Below are 22,975 nucleotides of genomic sequence, written 5' to 3'. Positions count from 1 at the left end.
AAAGAAAATCGATAAAGTTGCTCTGTAAAACATGGAGGTAACAATTTCATGACAAAAAAAAAGGCACAATTAAGATTAGGAGTTAGGGTTTGTGTTACAGCACATGCCCAATACCCCTTATATGGATCAGGAACAAAACACATTTAGAATATTTTATCAGATCTTATGCCTACAGTAGTAACATATCAAGGTATTCAATATTAATGGCAGTTTTTATAATCAAATAACTAGGATTAATGAACTTGTGAAACTTTTCATAAACTAGCACAATGTGACTTCCATTTTCTTGATGGATCATGAGTATGCAGTTCATTTTTTCTCTGAGCTGGCTGGGACATCCATAAAAAGAGAGCACAGTGTGATACATCCCTAATATAACCTATTTTCAGGTGCACTAGCCGGGTTTAACTCTTGTCTGGCTTTGTTTCTCTTCAGACAAGAAGTGCTCAATAATCTATTCAGACCATTTTATTGTAAAATGCTCTGTAAGGCTTAAAGATAGTTTCCTTTTAAGACAGCAGTTCTGAGTTTCTTAGTGTAGAAAGATGCTTTGCAAATACAAGCTCTGAGAAAGTGATCTAAGGATGGATATTTAAATTTTCCAATTAGAGCTTCAGAGTGTCACATTAAGAGTAGGAATGTGCAGACTTGTGATATGATGCCTGCTTGGGAAAACAATTAAGAGGTTTCAAGCAAGCTTCAATGACTTGTTTTTGTTCATGACTGCAATTAGGACAGCACACAAGTAGCATCTTGCTGGTGTGCTAGAGCTTATAAGGCACTATTGAATAAATGTATTTCCTGTCTTTAAATGCATTTATACTTCCAATAAACAATCAAAAATCTCAGCTAAATTAACTTGTACCTCGTAATTCAAATGGTGAATCTTATTTTTCTGCTTAGTCACACAGTTGTCAGACACAAGAGTGTGGTGTTTACAACTTTCAGCCATTCAAGTTTTAAAAGAGGAAAAAAATATCCAGAGGAAATGCAGGCCTCATCAAGATGAGCAGTAACACGTGAACATTAAAATCTAAATGTATAAGATTTTTAGTGGATTCAGGATCATAGAAGAGTTTGTCATCATAGAGAGAAAAAAAAACATTCTATACTAAATGCATAGTTCATTGTACATTTATTACTATTGACAGAAGAAAAAACATGCATATACTTCATTATGTAGTTAATTCTTTGAAGAGATATTGTCTTATGTATTACCATTTCCTAATTCAGAATTTGAAGCATGGTCATTACATTTTTATGAGCTTAAATTCAGAAATGTTAGCCCCAAGGCATTCACACAGTCTTGTCATTTGCACTGATTACTTTGGGAGCCAAATTTCTCTCAGTTCACTGCACCTCCTTGGACTCTCCTTCACAACGATACATCAGAGTCAAATTTTTGGCTTCCTGCCACTGGCAGTGTGGCCACTTATATGACCTAGCTTCATATTTTTACACCAAAACACAGAACAAGTGAACGTGCCACCCATACAAACAGGACACAGCCTTTTCTGATGGGATACGCAAATACAACAGCCAGCTCTGAGGTGCTAATCCAAGAGCAAGATAAGAAGATTACCCATCTCTTCACTCGCATTGTACATTGTGGGTACTTTACAATGTCTAGCACTAGTGAAAATGAAGGATTATCAAACTGTGGCAAAACTCTGGTGTGATGTGGTTAATGAGATTTGAAACCCAGATGGTGTTTTCCACACAAAATGAGCCATGCTAATACAGCATGGCTTTTAATTTAAAATGTCAAAGCTCTGATTCAGCCATAACCACAGTAACTACTAATATCAATTTATGTATACCGACATACAGACTAAATTCCCAAAGTTTACATTAAAAATGTAAGAAGGACTACTAGAACTCAGGCGGATTGTCAGATGGAAAACCAAGTATGTGTGAGAGTATGGAAGTCAGTTTCAATAACGATATTAAAATTGAACTGAGATACTGGGCCGTGGTCGATGGTTTGTTTTACTCTCTAACACAATGAAAACACACAATAAATTTAAAAAGAAAGCAAATTCTCTCAAGGTGCCCTGTTCCCATCCAGTTGTACTACAGCAACACATACGGTAAATATATTTTTGGAGCTCCCTTGTCTTACTTTATGCTGGCTCTATAGAATATTACAATACACTTGGTTAGCAAAAAGGCCGATTCTACTTCACCATAACATCTGCGGATGTTTTCTCTAGTTTATTTATTTTTTTATTAGTTTTTTTTTTATGAAATGAGAGATAGCTGCTACTGAATTAGAGTTCTGTTACACACTGCTCTCTGTAATGAATATTAAAAAAATAATAATGAAAAAATCAGCAGATAATATCCGTGGTTAACCTCCAAGGCCAAGGACAGAGGTGGCAGACTAATTATTTCAGTCAACTCATTTTCTGCTTTCATGCACGGGTGGGGTTGTTTTCAACCTTCGTTGCCCAGAGCAGAGGTTTTCACAAATTTTTAAAATAATAGAGGTAATTAGAGTTAGGCAGTTTTAGTGGAATTTAGATAATGTTGGTTTTGAGGTGAACATGTAAGCTTATATTCAGAGTTATCCTAGCTTAGATCCAAAGTTTACTGCCACTGATTACTCCTCTGACTTTTGTATACTCAATCTAATTCAGAAGTGCCAACAATTATTTAGCACAGCAAAAACTAAACTAAAACTAAAAGACATGTGCAAAGGAAATATTGAAATAGAACTGTAAAGCCTTCATAAAATATAACCAAAGCTTCATCTCACAACTACACAAGTTGTGACAGTCTAGCATAATGCAACATCCCTCCCAGACACCAATGAAGGAAAATTGTCAAGTAAAAAAGAAATATACCCTGCTAACCCATTGCTCATCCTTCAGTGGCCAGCATTTGACTACTAAAGCTTAGGGCATAGGAATGTAACTTTTTTTTGTGTTACTTTCCTTCATCTGCTGCTTCCTCAAATTTAGTGTAGTTTTGTCTAATAATATAGTGTTTAAAGAAATTCCAAGAGGGATTTTCTAGCTTCCATCAAACCTCAAGGCCAGTTGTTCTAACCTTGACGTGAAGCCAATAATTTTAGGCTCAGTTATAATTAAATTCTTAGCACACATGGCCCAAGAAGGACCATGTAACTAGACACTGGCATCTAATTCCATAAGTGCTTGTATTTCCACTCAAAGCAGAGCTAGTCATCAGTTTAAGATGCTACAGATGAGAAGAGGCACTGAAGAGAGTGAAGACAAAGAAGGTGGTAGATCATAAAAAAGTAATATGGCTCTTGTCCATAGGCTCTGAACAATTAAAATGCAAGACAAATTAATACACTGATCTTATCTTAGAGAGATCATTACCAGAGCCTGGAGAAGAAGGCACTAAACAATTCCTCTACTGATCAGGCCATTCTTACCCTGTTTCTAAGCAAAGACCAAGTCAGCCTCGTTGTAGAGCGACCACCATTGGCATCCATTGAGGAGTGTCTTAACATACATCATCTGCTGCATATAACTGAAGCTACTCCTCAGAGAGACATCAACCACATGCTGGCAATCAAATTAGCAGTTGCATGATAAACTGGGCATTAAAAGTCATGGCCACAAGTTTTGAGACTGATAAATTGTGTTTTTTATTAAGTTTGCTGCTTTAGTTTTTATGGTGGCAATTTGCATTAACTCTAGGTTGTTATGAAGAGTGATCAGATGAATTGCAATTAATTGCAAAGTCATTCTTTGCCATGAAAATGAACTTAATCACAAAAACCCCCATTTCCACTGCATTTCAGCCCTGCCACACAATGACCTGCTAACATTATTTCAGTAATCTTCTTGTTAGCTCCAATGAAAGTGTAGATGAGGACAAGGCAGCTGATATCTCGGTCATGCTGATTGAATTAGAAGATCGGACCGGTTGGTATAAAAGGGGAGGTGGTGCTTGAAATCATTGTCTTCTTCTGTTAACCATGGTTACCTGCAATTCATCATTGCTTTACATCAAAAGGGCTTCGCAGGCAAGGATATTGCTGCTTGTAAGATTGTGCCTAAATAAATTATTTATCGAATCATCAAGAACATCAAGGAGAGAGGTTCAATTGCAGTGAAGAAGGCTTCAGGGTACCCAATAAAGTCAAGCAAGTGCCAGGACCATCTCCTAAACAGGATGCAGCTATGGGATTGGGTCACCTTCAGTGCAGAGCTTGCTCAGGAATGGCAGAAGGCAGGTATGAGTGCATCTGCATGCAGAGTGAGGTGAAGGCTTTTGGAGGATGGCTTGGTGTGAAGAAAGGCAGCAAAGAAGCTACCTCTCTCCAAGAAAAACATCAAGGATAGACTGACATTCTGCAGGAAGTATGAGGATTGGACTGCAGATGACTGGGGTAAAGATATTTTTGCTGATGAAGCCTCCTTCAGACTGTTTGGAACATCTGGACAAATCATTGTCCCGTGAAGAAAAGGGGAGCGCTACCGTGAGTCCTGTGTCATGCCAACAGTGAGGCATCCTGAGACCATTCATGTCTCATCCAAGGGAGTGGGTTTGCTCAAAATGTTGCCCAAGAACAATGCAGTGAATAAGGAATGGTATCAAATCATCATCTAAGAGCAACTTCTCCCAATGGTCCAGGAGCAATTTGGTGATGAACAACACTTTTTCCAGCATCATGGAGCAACATGTCACAAGACAAAAGTGATAACCAATTGGCTTGGTGAACAAAACATTGAAATTTTGGGTCCATGGCCAGGAAACTCCCCAGATCTCAATCCGATTGAGAACCTGTGGTCAATCCTCAAAAAGAGGGTAGACAAACAAACACAGAAACTGTGATCAACTCCAAGCTCTGATTAGGCAAGAATGGGTTGTCATCAGTCAAGATTTTGCCCAGAAGTCTTAAAAAAGAAGGATCAACTATGTAAATATTATGTTTTTGCTTAAACTAAATGTATTTGTCAACGAAAAGTTAAAAACTTATGAAATGCTTAAAATTGTACTTCACTATACCCTATAAACGCCTGACAAAAGGATCTAAAAAAAAAAAAAACTGAGGCAGTGAACTTAGCGAAAACCAAAATTTGTGTCTCAAAACTTTTGGCCATGACTGTATAACTTCCTCTGAAACGAAGACCCAGCATGTTAAATCTACTGGAACTTTGAGGCATCCTAAGAGCCATTGCTGAGACCTATGATCAGCTGCTAGTTGGTGGAACTAATGAAAACTACAAATAAGTAATACTAAGTAAGGAGAAAAGTCCATTTCTCTACAACTGAAACATTCATGTGGTACTAAAACTAAGTAGTAAAAAAGTGAGATTTTTTAAAAACGCCGATCCGGAAGAGACTTTCCTACAAAATAAATGCTTCAGGTAATGGATACAAAGAACATTCTAACATGGTTTGGTGCTCAACCTACACAGGATGACAAATGTTGCTGATAATGAGTCTGAGAGGCAAAGAAAATAAAGAAATATCAGACAGTCTGGATTCAAAATAATAAGAGAGAAAGTCATTGTAAAGCTTTTAGTTCACATCTCAATAAATATGACCAAGGCCTAAGGTGAACTAAGGTGGGGTTTTGACATACACTGGAGAGGAAATATGCAACCATAGCCGATTCACATTCTTTCAAACCCATGCATGAGCAATTTTCTGTTGGCCTTCAGCAGCCTCAACAGTACACGCTGAACCCCATGGCTCTACAAAATATAGGCTGTTAAACGAATCTAGTAAAGCCACCCAGAAGCCATACACCTATCCAAATGACAAGTCTGTCCTGTGGCTCATATTAAAGCTCAAGTCCCAACAGACATCTTTTCTCCTCCTTTGCATCTAATCATATTTCCAGAAAATTTGTTGATTTAAAAACATTTATTTCATTAAGGTGATAAATGCCCTATTCAGAGAGGACCAAATTATAAACACACTATAATATTTTTAAATTTTGAAAATCTGTATATATTATTTTACTTAATAGAACAGAAAAATACAAGTGAGTGAAATTTTGTAAAAGGTACAAGATTAAAGAATGTTTATAAATTTACATCTGTTTCTTAGATATGTTAAGCTTGAATGATAGCACTACATAGTATTGGTGTATCTACATCTACTGAAAAGTAGATGTTACTAAATGTTACAAAATGTTACTAAAGCTCTGAACAGGAAGGTGCCACAGGATATAGTCAAGGTTGTGTCAAGGCCACCAATTTGAATATGTCATTGTTTCTCTTGGACATGAGCCATACATGCAGACAGAGCCTTTCATTCTGGCGTGACTTTCCAAGGGCTATTTATGGCAGAAGTCTTTTTGTTAACTGTCATTGTACAGGAGTTGAAACAGGCAGTAGTGGGCTTTTAAGGTTATAGCTAACTTTCCCTTTGTTTATCTCTGCATTTCTGCATCATTCATAAATTCCATTTTGTATGAACACAGTAAATAAAAGTCTAAAAAAAAAGTCTTTATGTATATAAACTTCAAAATTATGTTCTACCATTAGAAGTCATTGCAGCGGTCTACATGCTTGCAGCCTTAGTAAGACCACAAGTGTTCGATTTGAAAAGAGCTAAATTATGTGGACAAAATCATGCCCATACCTTCACTGGCCACGTAATTGGGTACAGGTAATTTACAGGTCCATTTTATTGGCTTTTCTTGTTTTTCAATGGTCTGTTTTTGAAGACTGCTAACCGAAAAAACATTTTTGGGTAGTATATCATTCTCAACACAGCAGTAACACTGGCACAGGGCACAATAATGTTGCTGGTGTTTTGTGTCTAAAGGTTGATCTTGAATGAATGAATTTTAATTGTTCATTAGAAAGACCTGCATTCTGGTTACAACTAGAAATCCATTTCTGCATCAATTAAATATTCAAAAATAGTTTTAGAATATGCTCTAATATGCTCAAGAATATGCTCAGTGATAAAATAAACACACCGTCCCAACATGTGGTGAGTGCTTTTGTTCTTGGCCACTGCTGGTGTGGGCTCCTTGGTGGCCATCCTCCAAAATTGCCATCTGTTGCAGGGAGAGCAAGTGCTGCAACCCTGGGGGAGACAAAGCAGCTCAGCAGGCCACAACAATACACCACCACCACAGCACACTGGCAATTACCATAACCACATCTCTCCACTGCCTCCCTAACTGCTCACTCTGCTGACAACTTGTCACTAAGAGAGATAAAACTGAGAGAAAGAGAAATAAAACAGAAAAAACTCAAAAGTTAGATAATATATCTACATGGTCAATTTAAGTGGGCTTTTTAATAGAACAGCAACAGAAGGTTAATGAAGTTACATTTACATTTTATGGCATTTAGCTGATGCTTTTATCCAAAGTGACTTACAATTATGACTGAATATAACTGGAGCAGCTGAGAGTTAAGGGCTTTGCTCAGGGGCCCAACAGTGGAAACTTTGTAGTGGTGGGGCTTGAACTGGTAACCTTCCAATTACTAGTGGACTACCCTAACCACTGAGCCACCACTGCCCAGTTACATGCAATGCATTATTCACACTCTTTCCCCAACCAATCTTCAAATCATTTCCCACTCACCTAAAGGTCCAGAGAAAGAGGGGCAGAGAGTAAGCAAAAGAGGGAAAGAGAGAGATATTTCTCATCTTTAAACTCCAAGTAGCTGTTTTCTCTTAACAATCATCCTAATATAGTTTTCGGTTGTTACTACCTGTGCAAGGAATTCAGATTCCCAGTGGATGGTTAAGTACAGACAGACTGGCAAATTATACCATTATTCTCTGCACTACCCCAACCAATGAACCTTGCTGTCTGAAAGGTGAGATCATTTCATATAAAAATCATAGCTTGCTGGATCACATGGGCACAAAATCTTCTCTCAACATTCAGTTGGTTAAAGCAACTTCACTAAAAGAAAAAAGACAAAAAAGCACTAGTGCATTAATTTAAGCCAGTTTTTAGCAAAAGCTGAGACTGAATTCAGAAAAAAAGTATCTATATTCTACTGAACATGAAACCTCAGCATAAATCTTAGCAGCTGATATTTTTTGAGTCATTCATTTACAATAAAACTATAAACTACATGAGTTTCCACCACTGTGTTCTGCTGTTAGATCTGACAAACATACCTGAAAGAAGCTCCACAGCAATTGCTAAAATGCTTTTAAAAAGTCTGTGTTATATTCCCAGGCTGGTCAATATCTGGTAACCACTGACACCAACTGACATCTGCTGTGGATGTATTTCTACTTCGTCCAGAAAGGGTCCACTTCAAACCAAGTTTTACACTCCTTAAAATGTTTGAAACAAGTCACCTCATTTGTTGCTCCCTCATGGTGGGTTTGGAAGAATGCTCATTGAGAAAATTAGACTGAATGAGGAGGTGGAGCAAGGTCTGGTAACCATTGGGGCTCATTTAGCTGAAATGCATACAGCTGCCCTCTGAACTCACCGTTCCCTTCTTCCTCCACCATCCCCCTGACACAGAACCACCAACTGCTAAGAGGGAGATGCACTGATTATCATATGTAAAGGGCAGGGAGGAGACAGCCATGTTAGACTGTGACACACAAGCTTAGCACCATCAGGGGAGAGAAAAAAAACACAAGAGAATAAAAGTTGGGGGGGAGGGTGCTATTGTCACCCCAGACCAGATGCCCATGGACAACTATGTACCCTTCCAGATTGCTTGTGACAGTTTGCCGTCAGAGCTGACATTTACACTGTTTCTGGAGGTAGACTTACTTCTTCTACCAGAAATGTTTGCAGACATGATGGAAAAAGAGTGCCATGCTGAGGGATTTTAATATAACAAATATGTTTTATTACTCCACATACTAAGATGTGATATTCTAGATGAGCAGGAAAAAGGAGTGGAGCAAATGAAGAAAAAAAAAAAAGGCAAACATGGTGAAAAGGAGCAGCAGACAGATGTCAAAGAAAGGTTAATGCAACCCCCTGAGAAAGCAGTAAGTAAGACAAAGAAAAAGTGAGGGAATGGATAGAGAAAGAGTGACAAAAAGATACAAGGGTCCATAATCCACGTCAAGTAGATAGGCTTCAAAAAGGCTGACTATACCAATCAATCTATCAAATCATGCAGCTGTTTAAAAGCCATGTGGGAGTCCGTGAGCTATTTCTGCAAGTGCACTTCAGAGAGAAATGCATCTTTTCAAAACAACTTCCCCCTGCATTTCATTGAGCACACAAGACACAATAATTCCACTTTTGACTAGAGAGATACTATCTATTCAGATTGGCTATATCTATGTTATAACCCAGAACGAACTGAAGTAAATTATGTTTAAAAGGAAATGTTAAATGCCTATGTTCATATTTTGCTGATTTTGACAGTTAGTTATGATCAATTAGAAGGAAATGCATAACACAAAAAGGTAATTTATGCAGCTATGGATCAACATATTCAGGGTCATCATCTAAAAGGCACCTTTCAGCATCTCAATGCTTATGCTTCTACAACAGTTACATTTACTTACCTCTGAAATCTGTAGTAGTACACACTGGCATTACACAAATGAGTAGCATATTAGTATTAGTATGCCTAGATTTGCCCATTTCTGTCTTTCTCTCTTAATGTCTAGTGCTTTTTATCTTTACCTAAGCACGCCAAGAAGTACAGACCCCCTCCCCTCTCTTTGCCTCTTACAAACTGCTTGGATATACAGCTATTGAAAGTATGCTGTGGTTTGCAGGATTGATAAAGCACAATGTGAAAGGTAGGAAATTATGGCACTTAGCTGGGTTGAATGTTTAAGTACTGGCTTCCTTTCAGTACTGCTGGTTTTGATTGTATGCTCAAAGACGCATTTTCAGACTCAGATTTAACTTTTTGATGGGGGGGGGGGGGGGGGTAATACAAGGAAAAGAGAGTGAGGGGATTCAAATATATGGAATACCAGAAGTTAGCCTTTCGATTTGATGTCCATTTCCACATGGACATCAAAACCTGCAGAGCCACTGTGTAACTGTGTCACTACACCTTTTAACAAGCACATATTTGTTCAAAACTACAGAATAGTGCATGCATACCCAGATCCAGAAACCAGATATACAGACACATGCACATAAACTACCATACCTTCAATGTGCTTATGTACCCAGTAGGTGATCTCTTTGCCTAAAGACAAACATGAGAAACTACTTCAGAAGAAACCACAACCCGAAGTTTTGTAGGTGGGACTGAGGCTAATGTTTCGGTGAGCTGGAAGGAGCTGGAGTTTTGGTCTTCTGACCAAATATCTTCTGCAGCTGAAAAGGGAACAGCCATAACTCCCAGAGCAAAATCTAGGGGCCCCAACAGAGGAGTGTCTACTGTGCCAGCCAGAAGCAGAAAAAGGCCTATGAAGGCACTGCCATTACATCTATCTTACTTCTTATGCTCTTCCTTTTCTTAGCTCTGTGCTCATCTATCACTGATCAAAATTCTCATCTCAGTTGTCTATGTATTAGTGTCTGATAAAAAAAATCAGATTAGTCTAATTATATATATATATATATATATAAAAGATATACTGACCAAGTCTTGAGTTCAGTGGAGGAATTAAAAGATGACATCTTTTACTGGGATCTGTAAATTTTAAATGTTACTTGAGCACAACCTGAATTTGTACTTTTTACTCAAGTACCTGTACAACAAGTAAAGTCAGCTTTATACTGTGTGATTACAATGGTCTTACACATTTGCTGCATGTCACACTGAGATGCTGCAGCTGAAATCTTGACCATATTTCCATAATAGACTTTGTGATCTCACTTGTGCTAAAAGTCAGACTACACGATGCTAGAAAATGAAGACATTGGATTTGTCATCTCTTGAAGCTGTAATTCATCAGGCTACAAAAATTGTATAAAGCATAAACTAATCAAATAGTTAGATATAATAAATATAACCCCAATAAAAGAGGCTACTTTGTAAAAAGCAACAATGAGGTTTTATGAACATTAACATGTTTGTTTTCATGTGTTAAAAATAGTAAATAGACGGGTCGAATATGTCAGACTGACTTGTTTCTTGAAAACATGCTGCATGACGCCATAGAAATGGGCCATTTAACCTATGCCAAGCAATAGAATCTTGGAAAGTAGCACTTTAGTATCAATCATTTAACGAGTAAAAATGACCAGAAATTGTGTATATCCTATTTATTAAATTAGTTATTAAAAAAAATTGTTTTATAAATAATTTAAGTTACTGCTTTCTGGAAGCTTAGTCTGCCTAGTTGGCCATGAGTGCATGGCCCATATTACACTAGATGCTTCATGTCACAAGCAATGCACTCCTATGTCAATTTTATGACAATGTTTGGAGCAAGCAGATAAAATGCTTTGGATATATTTATTTTTTTATTTTTTTGCTGCTTACAGCAAACCAAGAGTGTCTGCCCATAATTACAAAATTAAAGTATTTTGATTTTCATTATACATGCGGAGAGTCACAGCCGGTGTGTAATAGCAAGTGTCGCAGACTTGCCACGCTTAATGCATTGCTTTTGGTGTATGGACTTTAGGAACACATTCAAATTAATAAAGATGTAGTATGGGTCTGCACACAGTGTTATGGGACTTCACATTTATTTGGCTAGAGTGTACTTCTGCACAAGAACAAAAAGTATGGGCTACTGACGACAGGTGCAGGAGTGAGAGAACAAAATTATATGACCGAATGCACTGCGCTTGTTGCCAACTGTGTTGTTCACCGGTGACGCTATCACATTTCTTCTTGCTATGGAAGCAAATAGCTGCTTCCTTCCCATGTTTCTCACAAACACTGAAAATCATGTTTGATGTACTTAACATGTGAGAGACAGACACAGACTATAGAAGTGTTTGTTCTACTTGATCAGCCACCTACATTTCAAGCAATCCAATAATGTTCTGAGCAGAACAGTGGGCCAGACAACAGGAATTTGTTATTTGAGGCACTAGATCTCCTGCCATGGAGCATGATACAGGAAAGGTTCAAAGTTCATGATCTGTGAATGTTTTCTGAGACAACATAATTATTGCGATAATCACGTCATGTAAAGCTGGCTTAATCGGCTCAGTGATGACACCCTCCAACAGTTTCCCCAAAGCATTGTACATATTGTTCTGCTACAGCCCACTTTTCTACAGATCAGTACAACATTACACTTTTTAAAAAAATTCCAAGCAGTGGAAGTGGCTTACAATGAAAAAAAAACAATAAAACAATAAATAGATCTAAGAAGAAACAGCCATTATAGGCCAGCATATTACTGAAGAACAGATATTTTGGAAGTCAACTTCCTTAGCATTTGAATGCGGCTCTTAAGTATGAGGTCTTTGAGCGGAAGTGCGCAAATCAAAGAAAACTCCACAAAACACTGATCACTGTGCAGCAGCCAAGATTATTCAGACACAACATATTTAGGGCCAATTTCCCAGATATAGATTAAGGCTGGAGCTAAACTGCAGTAACAATGGTGAATCATCGTTGCAAATTATTTTTTGTGCAAATCTGGGAAATTAGCTGTCAATCTACTAGTAGCAGAATAAAAAAATTAAGTTTATACCAAAAAATACCAAAACCAATTTGTTTTAAACAGTGTATCAACATTTAAAACTCTATCCATCTGATTCTAAACCTTATTTTCTATATAAGATTTTAAATGTGATGGTTTGTGTATTTTTTTGTATTGTTTATACATAATTGTTTTATGAAGAACACTTTTTTTGCTATTTTTTAATGAAATCAAAAAGGAGCAAAAAAAAAAGTGTTTTGGATTTTTTTAACCAAACCAATCCATTTAACACACAATAAATTTACACAATAGTACACAATACATTTAACACATGCAACACCAAATATCATATCAAATCTTAACCTCAAAATCAAAATGGTATCAAACCTAAATATGTGAATATCGTTAATCCCCAATTTTCTAATATTTACAAATGTTAGTGTTGCATGTTACTTAGAGTTATATCCGTTTAGTTAGAGGAAAAAAAGAAATTCAGAATACAGAAAAGTGTGTGACATCTGTGGGTTTTAGCAGTCTTTAGAAAATAAATAAATTTGTTTATAGCCTTGCCTCCCTTGGCCAGAGGGCTATGTCCTACAGCAGCTGGTGAACGGGAGGGCATTTCCCCCACCCCCACACCCGGTCTGACGTCACCTGTCAGCAGGGCAGTAAGTGGATCTAGTCATTTTTCATGCGCACCATACAGGAGAGACAGAACAGAGACCGAACACACCATTGCTAGGCAACCACAGACCAATATGACCATCCTCAATGACGGCATGTTGTGTGTGCAATCTCAGCCAAGCATAAAATGGTAGGATTTTTTTAAGGCTCTGAAGCAGAAAGACACCGATAGTGCATTACATGATCAATAACCTTCATAACCTCCATCTTATTCATAACTTAAGTACAGTCAGCAGTAGACTGACAAATCATCTGAATCACACAAAGGAGGTTTCAGCACTAGTTTTACTACGCCCTCGTTCAAAAGCACCATGCTATTAGCACCTTCAATATCAAAACTGATTATCATAAATCTAGCCATGGTGTGATATCAGGAGTTAATAAAACCTGAAGCATATTAGAAGTCTGCCATATGCTAGGTAAATTGTATGTTTTTGCTTATAATTGACCCTTATTAAAACCTTACATTATGTGCAATGGAGATGTTGGAGGGAAATGAAACAAACATGCAACATAATTACAGCCAGCCTGAAAAACATGAGCCTTTAAAGGTTAGCCGAAAAATGCATTTAAGATAATTTGAAGGAATCTCGTTTGACTAATGCATCTCTGTCTCTGTTCCACAGATGATGAGTTTCATCCGCTAAGAAGATAATGAGGGTTTTCACCAATGCAGCTAAAATTAGCACATGAAAAATAAATTACTTCCTTTGGTGAGGACATTCTTAGATCATTTTATAGAATATTAGGCACTGTTCCCAGATTTTGGGCACTGTGAATGGATATTTGTATGGCCCAAGATAAGGCAGGAAGAAAGACACTGAAAGCAAAACTGAAGGTAGACCTTTAAACCTGGCTGATGCTGCTTGTAAATAGAGAAGGCATTTGAGGTAGCTCATAATTTGTGCCTAGGTTCCCACAGCATGTTCCACTCTGGATAGATACAACAATGTCCAGGTGAACCGTGACCACAAAATCACCACAAAAAACATGTAATAATGAAAATAAACATTGGACAAAGGTAGCTCGGTGAACAAATACAAAGGATTTGAAATAAATATTTTGGGCTTGTTACAAACTGCTGGATTTTTCCACAGTGCAGTTTCTTCCTTTCTATTCTTCTTTTTTAGCTTTCAGAATTGTAAAATTGGCATGTTATGTAGGTACTGAGTACATTAAATAGGGGTGGTTCTGAGTGACTAGCTAACAGATGTATCCAACTAATACGCACATTCTCATACAAAACTGAAACAGCCATTGTAATGGTTATCTAACTGCAGGCCAAAGTCAACATGTTCCAAAGGAGAGAAGTGTAAGGAACAGCATGGGAAAACAGTGAGTTAAGTGAGAAAAGAAAAGAAAAGAAAAAAAAAAAAAAACAAAGGCAATTTTTTTTTAAAGACCGTTTGGATTGGTCACAATAGAAGGAGCATTTGCTTCACAGGAGCACTGGCCATGTTAGATGATGTATCTTTTTTTTATTATTGTTTTTATTTTTTAAATGATTAAACAATATATTTCTATATGATTAAGCAAACAAGAAAGTATGAATGATACATGTGATTTTTGTGCTTTGCTATGGTTGTACTTGTAACAATACTCAGCAAACGGTCATATTATTCATCCATGATATGCTGAAGTCAGCTAAACTGATTGCACAGGCTGCATATTTATTATCAGCAACCCGAATTTTGCATATCTTGACCATCACTCACTCCTCATGAATTCATGAAATTTTCAACAGTATGCATTTACTTAAATAGGTTTTTTTAAAAACATTATATATAGTCACCTCCTCATACGAACTATGGAAGTATGTGCCAATGATAATGATGAGGTGTGAAAGCCCTGCTGTCATTCTACTCTAGTGCATAACAGATAGCCTTATTAAAGGATTGAATTTGAAAATGCATCACATTTCCCACAAAAACATATGCTGAAAATATGGTCAAAGAAATTTCCATTCTCTCATGGAAACTTTTTGGGACTATGTTTAAGCTCTTATTGATGACACAGAAAAGACTGAAAATGGACATGTCTCTGGGGGAGGGAGAGTACAAACCAGCATTTTTTTAAGTTTTGGTATTCCGTTGGAAATGGTCTTGCTCTCTCTGAGTGTCCTTTATTGTCAAACTCTTCCCTCTATTAGGCTCTAGTCACAAAATAATGCATTTTTCCTTAGTACCTGAGACTGCTTAGAAAAAGGCCTGAAGAAAAAGGATGCGTCACGTGCCAGACTAACATGGTTTTTCCCTTTAACCACTATAGCCTCTGAGAACAAAATTCTTCCAAAAGACAGGAACAAAAAAGGGGGTTGTACATCTGTTCCTTATATTTGCATTTCTTTGGTCAAGTTCACAATGCACCACTTGACTCAATGGAAAAAGAGCATTCTCATTCAGGCGTGAGAAACCAACCCCATTAAGGAGTTCCTTTTTCACCCTGTGATTTAGCCCATGGAGCACATTCAAGCATATTTTCACCAAATTAAATCTGCCAAATGTGGGTGGCAATGCTTCTCTCTACAGCTCACAATTTCAATCTGAGGTCTGTGGGACCATATGCTTGCAAGCATACAAATTTGACTGTCATATGAAAGTCAAACAATTTAGACTTCCAATAAACGAAACATCCATACAAAGCCATATACATTTTCCATTATTTTATGAACATGCAATGAAGATATGATGGGTATACTTGGCAACCAGCATAAACAAAAGTTAAAATAGCATCTGCATACATTTCTTCTCAACACCTCTAATACACCAACCTTCCATAGAACTACCATACAGGTCAAATGAGAAGCTCAGCAATCATCTAAAGAACAGTGATACATTGCTATAAGACAATCATTCTCTCTTCCTCATCTCTTCCTTACTGTACTGATGGTGTTATTCCTATAAGATGAGCAAGCTGCTTCAGCTGGCCTCTCTACCCAGGCTATTTCTGCTGACAAATGTCACCTTGTCCTATAATAGTTTTAAACTTAAAAACCCTTATTTGCTTGCCTGTCTTATCCTTTTGCCTCCATCATGCTGATAGTAAAATGTTTACTGGAGTTATTGTGAGAGGTATCAAATACAAATTCAGATCACTTATGATTTAACAACAGACTCACAGTAATTGGGTCAACATCAGTGTTGGAGCTTCTTAGCAGACTAGCCCTGCTAACATGGGGAGGTGTGTTGCACTGTAGCTCTCCTTTGCGGGTAGGAGACTTGGGTAAAGTGACAAGAAAAAGACCATTTTTAATTATGTAGTTTGATATACAGAGGAACACGTTTATGGAGTATTATAAAGTGGGCTAGAATTCCACTCAGAGAAGGCTTTTCTCCTGCATCATTCAAAGGGAGATCATATATGGATGACTAATGAACACAGGAAGGAAGCTAGTCCTTAATCGCTGCACTACTAGAGTTGAACCACAATGACCCACATAAGCTCACATTTCCTTAGTCCTCACTCCCTTGTCTTCTGTGTGCAGTGCTGTTTGGAAGTCGCAGGGATGTTTTGAAGGCTCCAGTCTCTAAGGCTTCAGAATATCCTTCCCTCTATGATACTTAATTTTACAGTAACAAAAGGTTTCCCTAAAGACATGATTAAAAAAAGCAAAAAAAAAAAAAAAAAAAAAAAAGGATGCAGCTGCATAAATTTAACCTAACTTTAGTTTGACCTCTCTCCATTTTAGCATAAAACCACATTTGGAGATCAGCCAGCAGCCCTACACACTACAGATTTACTCTAAAATGGCAATATATGATTTAAAAAGGAAGCATGAGCTAAAAAGCCCACACACTCCAGCACAAATGTAGGAAGATATCCTCTTAATCATAAACTTTAAAATATACTTATCAACTTGTCCAACACTGAACAAGTCTACAGCATAATTGGATTAATGGAGGGTGGCGTATGATTTGACATTTCAGTGTGACTGGCAGCAGTGTCCAGTACTACAAGTTCAGGTGTTTCTCAGTTGTGACAGCAGTGACTTATGGTACAGAGGGGGAATATACAGTGGTTCATTTCTAATGGATATCTGATCTTTGTAGTGTGTCATTATTGGTCCCCAATTCCAATAATAATCATGTTATAGTAATACATTTCAATTTACTAATCTATAAAAAGAGAGAAATTCCTATTTTTATCCAAAGATAGCACTTTAATGAATGACACTTCCCATCAAAGCGTAAGCACACGTAGCCATCGTAATGTCTAAAAGCACAAGAAAAGGCTCAATGTTGGGAAAATCCTTATACAAAGAATCACCCACCCTAGGCCAACATACTCTTACAATGATGTATTGCATAAACACTCGTTAGATTTTTTTAACTCAATCAAATTTTATATACTACCAGGTCATACCTTTAAAATAAAGAAAGACAAACTCTATAACATTCACTTATCTCTGTACAGTGTTAGTGAATGGTGTGTATAATAAGTAGCCTCTGCTGGGTCCTTAAGCACAGATCTGCTTTCTGGGTTTTATTTGTTTTAATACACATGCTTATTGGACATTATGAAAGTCACAAAGCAGTATCCAGTACTCCAGAGATATTCAGGGAAGTCTTGGGAAGATGACAGAGTGCAAATGAATTATACATTGTTGCAAGCAAAGGAAAGCTTTAGATTGAAAGGGAAGGACAAGACAACAGATAAGAATTAGGCCAATGTCAATCCAGAAAATCCTTTAAAAATAAGAATTTTTAAATAACAAAAATATACAATAAATGAGAAGGGGGGTTAAAATGAGGGAAAAATATGACACAAATGGAATCAAACAACCCTGGGCTTCCATTAGCACTGCATGGCTGATCATATCCCTTTAAAACACATAATACTGCTTTGATTGTCTGTGCAAAAACCCTCTCTTCCACTCCATCTGAATTTAAAACATCCTCCGCATTCAGCAATTGCTGTACATTCTGGTGAACAGAGTGTACTCACAGACACTGTATAACATAATACATTGAATAGTAACAGACACTGTAGTAAGCAAACTGGTATATGAACACCACTTTCTGTGAATCAATGGAGCCTGTTACTTTCCCAACAATGAAAAATTTTACGCAGATCTGCAAACAAACTGGGGATTGTGCATTTTCAAGCCCTATATCTAGTCTAAGCTGTAGATGATAAGTGGGTCACCGATACCGCCTGTTCTCTCACTAACAGACGGTGGTCTTGTGTCACCATATAGCCCAGATTTGCCATACAAGAGGAGAAATCTGTCTACTCCAAAGCAACATGGGACCGTCTGCCATTTTGTTTTTCCTGGTTCAGGGTCATACGCTTCCACAGAGACTTCACTCCATACACTGATCGCCAGGGCTTCCTCAACATGCCACAATGCTGGGAGTGCAGAGATAGAAAACTGAGCCCATCTAACTGGTATCACACTCAAAGAATGTGTGAACAACTTTAATGTCCAGACACTTGTATATAATATTTTACTCTGTGATAACAGTCATTCATCTAATCTATTAAGGCCTCATGCACTATAACACAATACATGGTAACACCGAACATACATGATAAATTAACATACATGACAAATTAGCCTAGTGGGGGAATAAACCGTGGTTCATTTCTAATTGATATCTGTTCTCTGTAGTGTGTCTGGGGGAGACTGTGTGTCTCACGCAAAAGCCACTTTGATGAACAGATTTGATCCCTGTGATGAAGACTTTCCCCAGGTTTCTCCATTTTAATAACTGGAGAGTGGTCCAGAACTGTCATACAAATCATGTAGATCTGTTCCAAAAGAAAACAAAAACATATCTGATTCATGACAGTGTGAACAAATTAATTATAGTTCATTTCCCAATCCTTGACTTTATTGGTTCCTAATTCCAATTAAATTCATGTTATAGTAATACATTTCAGTTTACTGATCTATGAAAACCAAAAATAAATAAATAAATTAAAAAATCCCTCTTTATATCCACAGACAGCACTTTACAATGTGTCTGGAAGTGTAATTCATTAATGTTAGAACTTAGCTGTCGTAATGTTAAATCTCTCATGTTATTACACTATTCAGGAAAAGACAAAAATAAACAAAAAGGACCATTATTAGCATCCTGGTTCCTTCTGATGGAACCAAATGTCTAGTTTGGTGTACATTATAGTATCTCTAGATCTAAATTAATCACAGTTATGAAATAGTGACACTGAAATAAAAGATGTCTCAAACCCAGTACATCTACTCTGCTACTGTTAATTTGTAAGTTCATTCCTGTTTCTCCTCACTCCTCTCCTGTTTCTCCTTGCTCACCTGACATTCCTTTCTCGCCCATCCAGTAATATCTTCTTCACACTCAGGCCTTTGAGTCTGAGGGTGTGACAGTACTTTTGCTGTTGTTATGACTGCACTCATTATCAGTCTCGCTTCAGAAGTCATTCCTGGGATCTGTTGGAGCAATTCCTCAAGCCCGAGTGACCCCATCACAACTGTAACAACCTCGATGTTAACCATCCATATTCTCTTCATTTCTTCTTCAGCAGTTCTATGGTCAGAAACTGGCCATTGTTGAACTGTGTATGGCAGCAGATTTTAACTGTACACCTACAAGGAGTATCTGTTCTTCTAAGTACAACAGATACTCTGTCTGTTCAAATAACATAGCTGTTCTACTAACCCTAACTGTGACCATAAGACTCACCTTAAAGCTTTCCACAGGACTTAATTATATACAAAACCCTCATCCTTCATTATAGTTTTATTTGTCATGTGAAATTCACTAATTTAGTCCTTTGTAGAGTATCCTCTGAATAATAGGAAACATTACAGCAACCTAAGCCAACAGAAACTTGGAAAACAATTAAGACTGCAGTCTCCTATAGATGTACAATAATATTCGTAAATTGTCCTATGATTTAAGACAGATTATGGCTGTTAGATGAATATCAAGTTTGTTTTCAGTGTGAGTGGAAGATAATCTAAGCATTCATTTGTCTAACCAAACTTTCTTCTGCTGCGGCGTGGAGGAGCAGACAAACAACATGTGGACTAATGATCTTATTAAGCACTTAGAGCCTAATATTCAGAAAGAACAGTAGTAACTCTACATGAGATGCTTGGGCTAGTCTTGGGAGTCCAACCTCTTTAGTTCCACAACATCATCACGAAATATCACTGTGGAATCAACAATCTGACTGGCTTTGATTTCAGATAAAAGGTCCACCCAACCTTTACAACCATCGAGCACCTTCTTGTCAGTATAGGAAAGAGATTGCCACTCAAATCCAATTTCATTGGAGGGCTCTTCTTCTACATGTAGATATCCTTGTAACAACACCCAGAGATAAGCATTCATCTTGTCAGGATTTAGCTTGGATCAACACATTTAAAAACCTCCACTCACTTCATCATCTAGGATACAGGATATTCTGAGATTCATCTCCTGACTAAAAGATGATATATCCAAAGCTCAATATGCTAAGCACCTTTCAAATGCCTGTTTACACATTCAACACAATGCAGCTGGATAATATTGTGAGACAAAAGACAAAATACCAACAGCTCTGAAAACTATGACTTGATATGTACTTTCTAAATGTGCTGTAAAAATGTATTGTTTCAACTTGGTGTCAGAGAGCTAGTTGCAGGTCTCAGTATGCATTATTTTGTAAAAGACACCCCCCCCCCCCCACCCGTTAAGCCCAAAATGTTTTATTTCCTTTCATTGTGCAACACGCTGTACAGACTTCTCATGTAATCTAAACATCCTTTTGATTAACCATGTGACAAAGCAAGTAAAGGAAACAGATTCAAACTTTCAGGCAATAAGGCATCACTTACTCTCCCCTGAGATCATGGGAGCAGCAATTAGGAAGTTTGAGCACAACACACAAACAGCCAAATCTTCTTATAAAAAAGCAATACAGCAAACATGGCTTTTCATTGGACATACAGTCTATGAACCCTCTAAGTATTAAAGCAGCAAACAAAAAAACAAACAAGAAAATAATACAAAATATGAAATATATTATATACATCAATGATCAGGATATTTCTTAATTAGCATAAGTGCACAAGGAGCAGGAGACCATTCTGAGTCATTAAATTAAATTAAAGAAAGAAAGAAAGAAAGAAAGAAAAAGAAAGAAAGAAAGAAAGAAATGCAATCAGCTAATCCTGGCAGTCTTTTGAGAAGCATAATACAAAACAGTTTATCAGACACAGTCAAGTCTTTTTATGTCTATATACTGATTTAAACAACAATGACAGGTCAATGACAATGATGAAGCATGGAATATTTTCTTCCAAAAACCGAGGGCACTGTTTATCTCTTTCATCATAAACACGAAAGAAAAGGTTTACACCAAAATTATGATACCTGTTTTTCCAAAGTCAGTGTATGTCCATTCTGCTATCTACCTATAAAACCCAAGTAAAACCAGATGTATACCAAAGAAGTATATGATTATATTATAAGCATACATTAGAACAAATGTCTTCAACCACACTCAAATGACCAAAGAAAATAATAAAAATCAGGCTGTAATTTTTCACAGGGAATGTAAATTCCCTGTGATTTCTATGTAATGCATTTAGAGTAAATTGGCCTTTGGAACTGCCAGGATTCAAAGACCTATCTCTGTCATGCAGCATAAACAGACCAGCTCTTAAATTTAACTAGCCGTTAATTTGTATGTTAGTATGACTAAAATTAAAACCCTTACCCATTTTGCTCAGGTTATGTGTTGTTCTGCAAGTAATTCTAAGCCTAGTTCACTCTCTGAAGTAGGCAGGCCTCTTAAACAGCCTCAGGGAGAGGGATCAAACAGATCTTTTCACTTTAGTTCCAATTTGACAAGATCAGAAGGTCCTGACAGCCATGTAGCTAACCTCCAACCTCGCAAGATCTTCAAAAAGCTTTCAAAACATTAGGCTTAAACATGCGTGTCAAGAGCCCTCTTGTGGTGATAAGCATAGCATCATCGCAATTAAAATACAGCATTTTTATATAGAAATTGGGACTGATCACGTTTATTGACCTACTAGGTTTACCAGAACTAAAGTGTATCCGAGTGTTTTGACTGACTTGGCATTATCTTTTAAAACCTCTAGGCCTAATTTATTTGCGCAGCGTCCTAACAAAGTAAAGAGGCAAAAAACGTAAATTCAAAAAGGTTTTTGATTTTGTGAAGAAAAAGAACAATTGAAAGCACCGCGATGCCGTATGTTTTACAAGAAGCTTGAGATGATAATAAAAATAATAATAAAACAGGTGCTCGCGTGCTCAAGAGTGAGCACTGAAGAACAAACGAGAATAAATCGGACAAAACTAAACGCGCAAATATAATGGTAGGCTTTGATGTTCTATTATTAAAGCACATTATAACACTCAACGCACCACGGAAAAATAATGAAGTGTGCTATACGCTGGCCACTGCTTTATAAGAATCGTATCATATTTGAAGACGAAAGGAACAGCTTTACAACACCTTTGGCAATATTTTAACATATATGTCGGTGTTTTACCAAAGAACTTGAGCTGTTTTGTCACACTAAATACAACAAAAATAATTCATGGCAGAACAAAAGGTAACTTCAGCATTTGCTTATCACTGGATGCTGCCTCTAGCCTAAAGTGAACTCCTAAAGTGAACAAAGATGTAACCTTACCTTCAGCATTGGGGGGGAAAAATCCCCATAGTTTACGAATTTAGCAGATGCAAATGAAACAACCGAATGTCGTTATAATTCCATTAAGCATTTTTAAAAATAAAGCTTGCTACATTTTTATTTGCCCCTCTCCCCCACTGAAAATACAATCCATCCGACTACTACCACTTCTCTTCCGACAACGAAGCCGGTGTAATCACTTGG

At 37.2% G+C, this 22,975-nt stretch overlaps 1 protein-coding gene across 6 annotated transcripts in view; it reads right to left on the bottom strand.

The window, feature by feature from the left end:
- Positions 1-22,975, bottom strand: part of LOC113588360 (signal-induced proliferation-associated 1-like protein 2) — an 80,359-nt gene that overhangs the window by 56,109 nt on the left and 1,275 nt on the right. For 2 of the 6 annotated variants that reach the window (XM_027027507.2, XM_027027515.2), the window contains exon 1: positions 22,772-22,939. The exons of 2 other annotated variants lie outside the window; for them this stretch is intronic. The gene's annotated coding sequence lies outside the window, so the exon portion shown is untranslated. Of the gene's footprint in view, positions 1-6,916; positions 6,968-21,825; positions 21,859-22,771; positions 22,940-22,975 lie in introns of those variants that run through there. 2 more of the 6 variants (XM_035531597.1, XM_035531599.1) reach the window with 2 other exon arrangements.

Source organism: Electrophorus electricus, chromosome 11 (assembly GCF_013358815.1).
Source record: "Electrophorus electricus isolate fEleEle1 chromosome 11, fEleEle1.pri, whole genome shotgun sequence".
In the NCBI taxonomy this organism is placed as follows: domain Eukaryota; kingdom Metazoa; phylum Chordata; class Actinopteri; order Gymnotiformes; family Gymnotidae; genus Electrophorus; species Electrophorus electricus.
Note: the sequence above shows the minus strand (reverse complement) of the source record. Positions and strands in the feature narration are given on the sequence as shown.